The sequence below is a fragment of the Microtus pennsylvanicus genome, chromosome 12, assembly GCF_037038515.1.
Source record: "Microtus pennsylvanicus isolate mMicPen1 chromosome 12, mMicPen1.hap1, whole genome shotgun sequence".
NCBI lineage: Eukaryota > Metazoa > Chordata > Mammalia > Rodentia > Cricetidae > Microtus > Microtus pennsylvanicus.
Window position 1 is genome coordinate 51,856,506 of NC_134590.1, and position 8,579 is coordinate 51,865,084.

Below are 8,579 nucleotides of genomic sequence, written 5' to 3' on the forward strand. Positions count from 1 at the left end.
ATACAATGCATGGCAACATCTGTAGTTTGCACACTGTTGAACTAAAAAGGCTCTAATGTATTGGAGCAGAGGCCAAGCAACCGGTATCCATGGCAACTTCGTGTTTAGTTTCAACCAGCAATCACAGAGAGTATTCAATCAGATTCTCGTATTTGTCTAAATGGCACCCAATAAATATTTCCCATAGCCAACATTTTTGTCTTGGCTTGGAAACAAAGGAAAATGTAACCTGGCTGGAGGAGGGGGGATAAGAAGAATTCTCCCAAAAGGACCAACTCCATGTAAGCTAAAATTAACGTCTCATTTATCGAGTGACAAAGAGCTCAGGAAATATAATAGGTATGAATATAAACAAGAACGAGTACAGGGGACAGAAGACAGAAGAGGAAACAAAATTCTTCATTCTAATTTTATCGTTAATAGCTGATCTCAGAAAAGCCATGAAGTCAGCTTATGTTTACAGTCTAACAATCAACTATTGTTTGCACAGTGTACATTTGGTTGTTATACTGGGTACTTTATAAACATATCTTTAATCCTCAGCAAGAGATCAAAAAAATAAGAAACATTGCAAGACAGCTATTATTGCCTACATTTCACACCTAGAGAAACTTCAGTGAAGAAAATAAAAGCAGCTTTTCCACCATTACAGATTTTCTCTGTGAAGAATTTGAATTCAGGTCTATCTGATTTTTAGAATCTCAGTGCTTCAAATTCCAAAGGAACCAAGTTAAATTAATTGAAAGAAAAATCTGCTTGTTTGAATCACTATTTCCACAAATATATTTTCTGGCAAGTAACATTTTTTTCTATTTTTTAATTAATTCTTTGAGAAGTTCATACAATATATTTTCTCTCCCCTAGTTCCTTCCAGATGCAGCCCTGCCTCCCAACCAGCTACCCCCAACGTCATGTCTTTTTTATTTGTTTTTTAAATAACCCATGGATTTCAATTTGTGCTACTGTATGCTCCTAGGGGAGGGGTCTTCCATTGGAGTATGGTCAAATTGTACTGTCAGCTTTGAAAATGTATATCAGTGTAATAGCTTAGCTAAAATTAAATGGCACTATTTGTCCCTGCCCTGGGAAATAATTAAATGTATGAATATTCTACATTTGCATGCGATTTGCATATTCATTTTAGGCCAAAAAAGAATGCAGACTAGGATGGGAGATCTAGGATGTAGCTAGATGCTGGGAAACCTGTAACCATGAGCAGTCCTACAGTCTTGGGCTGAGACTGTAGTAGAAAAGTAGGTTAGAAAAGCTGCATCTACAACCAAACACTCCTCAACTTTGGGGACTTTCTTATCCCTCAATTTTACTACTACTATGATTTTTATGGTCCATTAAACCATCTTCCCACTTTCCGTATGATGCCAAGCATAAACATACACACACACAAAGTTTTGCCTTAAGAAAGCAAAACCAGTCATCTCCAAGCTACAATTAACAAACAAAAAAACTGTATTTAAAGTACAACTCCGGGGGAGAAAGTCATCATTGTCTTTCAAACATAGACAAATCACGTGCAATGTCCATTTTGAACCTTTTCTCTGAATAAACTCCTCTATGTTATGTGTGGCTCTTGTGGTTTTATGAAGACAAGTTACCGGGAAGTGGTCTTCATTGGGATACTGCAGCTTCTGATTTCACAACCTGACACATATGTAAGACTGCAAAGCAATGTGCTAGCCATGCATCTGGGCTAACATTCACGCTACAAGTAAAGCTGAACAATAATGGACAGAAGCTTTATTTCTTAGTTGCTCAGATATTAAAGGGCCTAAGGGTTCTATTGTGTGGCACAGACAGTCACAGGATCTAGGGAGCACTGGAGCTAAGCTTCTTCTTATGTTATTCCTATTTCAACTTTGTACTTACCGAATCGAACCATCTCAAACAGGATACCTGAAACAATTTTTCTTGCTTAGATATGCTCAATGGTTGTCTTGGGTTGTCACTTGAAAGGAGTAACTGAATATATTCAGACACTCTGAAATATATATATATATATATATATATATATATATATATATATGTATATATATACATATATATATACAATAATAAAAGATAATGAAAGCTAAAAAAACATAGGTTTACTTGAAAGCACTGTTAATATGTTTAAATGTTTTGTTGCTTCTGAGGCAGGGTTTCTCTGTGTAGCCGTGGCTGTCCTGCAAATCTCTCTTTAGACCAGATGACTTCAAACTCAGGGATCTACCTGGCTCTGTTCCCAAAGTGTTTGGATCGGAGGTGTGTACCACCACACCCAGCTTAAATATTTTCAAAAGATACTTAACTACTTAAACAATCAACAACTACAAGTAAACTTTCAAGCAACTATCAATTTGAACCACTTAAGTACGAAGCAAGAATGAGCATTTTTTTCCAATTACAATTGTCTATGGTAAGAGGCAAATTCCTATAGTAGTCAGTCACACTTTCATGGGGAGAAATAGAAAACACTTGAGTTCAACCTTGTGACATTTCAACATGGTGCTGTAATCAACAGACATGTTAGGATAAATTCATTGTTATCCAGGGATGTTACATACACCCCATTGATTGGACATGTCTATCAGAATCAAGTTTAAACTAATCTACTGGAAAGCAAACACTGCTTGTCAGATGACATAAGAGTGACTGAACAGTACTTTCTAAATGCGCAAGGGTAGAAGAGGGGGAACTAGTCCTACAGCTGCAAAGAGGATGGGTAATTTATTAAGGAAATTCCCTTAGCCCAATATTACACCAGTTTAATATCTTGACATTTAATACCTATGTTTGGTCTATTATGTAGAAATAGTGTACTACCAAAGATGAAAGTGTTGTTATCTTTAACACTAACTAATCTTGGGAAGCAGTTAGAAGAAGACAATCTAGAATTTTCTGTCTTGATAAATGTAATTCACATGCAGAAATGTACACAGGTCACAAGTACAATTGAATATACCTTTCACAAGTTGGAAACATGTTTCACCACCACCCAGGTTAGGAAACAGTTCAGGGTTAAGAAGTAATATACACAGAGTCCTCCATTCAAGATCCCTTAGAACTTTTCCATTTCTTTTTGCAATAATATCCACAATCTTGACTTTTAAAAGCATGAATTATTTTCCAATTTTTACTTTATGCATGAATTTATTATTATATCATGTTTTGTGCTTGTGAGAGGCATCTATACCATTGTGTACAGTTCAAGATTCATACTTCATGCTGAATATCTCTCTCTCTCTCTCTCTCTCTCTCTCTCTCTCTCTCTCTCTCTCTTCTCTCTCTCTCTCTCTCTCACACACACACATATTATTCAATTCAGGTTTCTTTGTCTATAATCTGACATTATTCAATGCAAGTTTCAGTTTCATCCTTCTAAGAAATTGGAAAGATTTGTTCTAGACTAACATGGGCTCATTTAGTCACCTGTAACGTTCTGATATGTGCACAACCCTCCATTAGCTGACTGGGTACATAGTTCTAACTTAATGTTTTAATTTGTCTAATTAATATTGAGAATGATTAGATACATGCTAAGGCTAGGGAGATGGGAAGAGTTGGTTTAAACGCTTAAAAAAACATACGGTTAAAATTTCTTGTTGAAGCCAGGCAGTAGTTGCACATGCCTTTAATCCCAGAACTCAGGAGGCAGAGGCAGGAGGATATCTGAGTTCAAGGTCAGCCTGGTCTACAGACTGAGTTATAGGACAGCCAGGCCTACACTGAGAAACCCTATTTTAGGAAATAAAAAAGAACAAAACAACAACATGCATTTTTCTTAGTAAAAATTACCAACATTCTTTGACAAAAGATGTGAAGTCAATAACAACAACAACATGCATTTATTAAAGTAGATATTTTAAATTTTATTTATTTCATGTGTATTGGTGTTTTTGCCTGCATGCATGTCTGTGCGAGGGTGTCAGGTCCACTGGAGTTACAGACAGTTGTGAGCCACCATATAGGTGCTGGGAATTGAATCCCGGACCCTCTGGAAGAGAAACCAATGTTCTTAACCACTGAGCCATCTCTCCAGCCCAACAACATGCATTTTTACTTCGTAAAAATCACCAGCATTCTTTGACAAAAGCTGTGAAGTCAGTAACAAAACTGTATTTTCCCACTCAATAATGCATTAATTGATAAACTAATTCTCTCTCTCTCTCTCCCCTCTCTCTCTGCCTTTTTCTCCATCTCTGACTTCATCTTTTGTACTAAAATTAAATTTAAAAAAAATTTTTAAAGAATTTTGGTGGGGCAGTGGTGTCACATGCCTTTAATCCCAGCACTCGGGAGGCAGAGGCAGGCAGATCTCTGTGAGCTTGAGGTCAGCCTTGTCTACAGAACAGTTTCCAGGTCTGGCTTCATAGCTACTGGGAAACCCTTTCCCAAAAAAGAAAAAAAAATAATTTTGAAGTTACACTCTTATTCTTTAATTTACAATTATCACTTCAGTTCCTGGCAATGGTCCTTAATTTCGATGATTTCCCAGGAACTATTGATTGCACGGATTTGGGAAGACTGACTATTTGCCTTATCAAAGCTGCCATCTCGTTCATAGTTCTTTGTTAGTGGTAGGAAAATGACAAATTTTATAGGCTGGAACCAACCAACCATAATTTTTTATTTATGTTTTGTAAGTGTTAAAGCTGAAAACATATTTTTCAGCTACCTCATTCTTGACTTTTTGAAAGTCCATATGTTCTTTAGGGAAATTTAAAATTCAGCTTTAGTTGAGTGTTTGCAAAAAACTAAAGGAGATATTTGATGTGCAAGATTTATGTCTTCAGAAATCAGATCTGAGCCCAACTGCTTGGATAAAGTTCCCAAACTAAATTTCCCTAATGGTTTAAAAACTTATTTAGGACAGGTTCATGAGTTCAATTCTGTTCTGATGCTGGTGGGAAGGAGCGTTATGCACAACTATTGCATGTGCATATTTCAGTTTGTTTCCAGAAAATAGTAAGGACCCATATATTCTGTCAATTTTAAGCATTTAATAAGCACATTTTGTTTGAATTGTCATCTAGATGCTGAGACTTTTGCGATCCTCCAAATGATGGAGTTGTTTGGTTTCCCTGATAGTAGAATTTATTGCGTTACAACCATCAGGCAACTTGAGAAAAAAATTATCAATGAGCATCATGAAAAGACAAGAATCCTCTGAAATCTTACAACTGCTCCAAGTTGGACAGGAATTTTATTGTTTTAGTATTGGATCTGGTTCAACAAAGAGGATTGTTAAGCTGGAAGTTAGAAAGACTCAGGGTCTCATTTTTTGATTTCTTAATACTTGACTATGTGACTTTATATAAGGCATCTCCCCCTATTGCAGGCTTGAATGTCCTCATCTCAAACAGAAGACAGACTATGGTAGTATTTTCAAACTGAATCATATTGTTCCAAAACTGATTTCTCCATGGTGCTTTGCCTTTGATAGATGTTGTGTGGGAGGAGCTTGCAGAAGACTCTTTAGAGTAAAGGATTGTTTTCCTGGAATACCAATTTCCTCTGTCCTCTTGTTTAAGATTTTAAAATCTGTTTTAACTTATTGAATAATTTTTCTGCCTTATCACTTGTTTTAAATGCCCTAGAAGAAATGATAACTGGATACCAGCTGTAGAAATAGAAATTGATTTTGTTTGTGGACAACGAACTGTTCCATCTCAGAGACAAAGACCTACAATTGCTCCTTTGCTATTAGGTAGGATCATATCACAGGGTTTAACTGTGACTTTCATAACAAGGATCTTGGAAGCCTACTTGGCAATGTCTCTCACAGATGGATATGCCCTTAATCTTAAGAGAGAGATTAGATAAATGAGAGACATGGGGAAACTTCTCCATGATTTAAATTATTTATTCCCAAGCAAGTTTAATCTTAGTTATTCCATTACCACAACCATCTTCCCTGGATGCTTTTCCATCCTTGAGTGTCACAGTAAGATGTAAACATATCAAGTTCGTTGGTCAGAGTTCTGAGACAGACAACCAAGTGTACTCCTTAGTTTTTACATGAAGTTACTAAAAGATAATGTGTGGCTCACAGAATATCTAGGAGACCCAAATTGTGAAACTTATACTGTCCAAGCCAGGACAGATGGAACTAAATAAAACACATAAAAATAATTCAAGTCATGTATATCATAGACTCTCCTACAACACCACCGTGGTGACTACTACATGTACACATGTAGAACTTGCATCTAGAAAGAACTGTTCTAGATGCCCATCTCCCCCACCACACTAGTTAGAATATTGATCTCTATGCTTACTTTCATTTACTTCAATTTATTTTCATTTCCAAATAAGCAGGTCCTAGGTCATGTACCTGCAGCTTAACTACAAAACAGTGAAAGTAATGTTTAGACTGAAGGAAAGCATTTGCCGGTGGGCTGGGAGATTTGCTGGTGCAACAATTCAGCTTTAAGTTTTTAGTAGTTATTAATGAATGGAGATAAACTCTCAGGAGACCTGTTTCTGGGGGTGTGGCTAGCTACTACGGCAGGTGGAAGCAGATGAGTGAGAAGAAGGGTGCCCAAAATGAAGAGGAAAAGCCCAAAGGCACTACTATTTAAGATTGAGTTGAGTGAGGTGTTCTCCTTGAAAATTAAATATTACATAGTGAATATAAGTATACAAAATCATGTGGTATCTAACAAACATGTACAGTTTTCATGTTTTTCATCTGCTAAAAATCAATTTTTAATATAAAGAGAATAACAAAGTTATTCTCTGCTGGTGTTCTGGGAGAAAAGAGTCAAGCCAATCCGAGGACAACAGGAGGCATGGCAGGAGTTATTTCCATGCAATGTCTCTGTGTTGTTTAATAATATTCATGTTCATAGTAAAGCTGCTCAGTTTGCCTTTCTACAAATCATTTCAAGTCATTCACAGACAAGCTGCGGTGAAATAGGAAAATGGAATAACACAGAGATGTAAGTAGGAGACGTCAAAGACAAGAGACTAGATCAAAAATGCTTGGAAAAATAAATCCACTCAGCTGTTTACAATATTCTTGACATCAGGGCATTTACACAACTTAGAAAAGTGACTACAAGCTGGGCAGTGGTGGCACATGCCTTTAATCCCAGCATTCGGGAGGCAGAGACAAGTGGATCTCTGTGAGTTTGAGGCCAGCCTGGTCTACAAAAGCTAGTTCCAGGAAAGTCAGGACAAGCACCAAAGCTACATAGAGAAACCCTGTCTTGAAAACCCAAAAAGAAAAAGAAAAAAAGGAGAGAGAGAGAGAGAGAGAGAGAGAGAGAGAGAGAGAGAGAGAGAGAGAGAGAGAGAGAATACCAAAAAACCTCATGGGTAGCCAATAAAAACAAACTTCGGACTAGTGGATATACCAACTCACAAACCATTCAAAGAATAGAATGCATCCAGTTATTTTTGGGAAATTGTTACTAAATTAATTGGCCTAAAACCCTTATTCCAAATATCTGCTTTCCAGGCAAGCCAAGTACAAAAATCTCCCCTCTAGTCTTGAGTAACCACATAACTTTTCTATTCATAGCTCTCAATTAAATTATGTGTTCATTCATGGATTTGGGGATATTATCTGTCTCATCTCATCAGAAAATAAAGTCTCTACAAATAATAACAGTGTTTGAACTCATCTATGTGTCCCCACCTCTTAAAACAATTCCAGATCTGTAAATGGTACTTAAAGTGTAATCCCTAACAGAGTTACTGAGAATGCCTTTCCTTCCATAATATCTGGAGAATTACCAGTATGGCTAAGCCACTTAGAAGAGACACTTGGAATATCATAAGGCCTTAAGAAATGCTAGTTGTTATCATTTAGTATGGTAAAGTGCTCATAATCTCTCTGCATAACCCTAGTAATAAACATTCTTTCTAAAGACTTTTGTTTAATCTACCTAGAGTCTAAATCTGGTTGTTAGTTGGAGGATCAGATTGGTCCCCCATCATCAATATCTTTATGTGATGCTGAGACAGGTCTTTGCAATGTTAAAGTTTAATGCAATGTAATAATATACATTTTCATCTACTATAGATTAATAATTTACATGTGATATTTACTGTGAACAAGAATTCAAATCCTTAGTTCATCTTCAAACATAGTGCCATCTGGCCCACAAATCTTGGGAAATACTGTGCCATGAGAAACCAGACATGAAAAGTTTGTAATCCTAGGTATTTTCTGCCCTTCCCACCAACAGAAATGTCCTTGGGAGACCAATAATTAATAAGGGTTTACAATGTAAGGGACAGATGGAACTATCCCTCTAGATGACTTTGCAAGCATATAATTAAACACTGCTTTACTATTGTCCAAATGATGCTTTTATCCTAGAATATTAACACTGGGAGAGACTCCATAGCGACAAGGTCAAACCTACTCTAAGTGGCACAGACAACAAAACTGTTCAAAGACCCACTGATACATTTTGGAAGAATTTTTGGAATTTCTAGGTAATACAGATTCTAACTTTAAGGGTCTCTTTGAATAGAACTGTCTGAGGTTTTTAAGAAAGTATTCAGAAAAAGTTTTGGAGTTTTTCTTCATTTTAACATTTATTCCTTGAAATTTCACAGAACTAGGACTT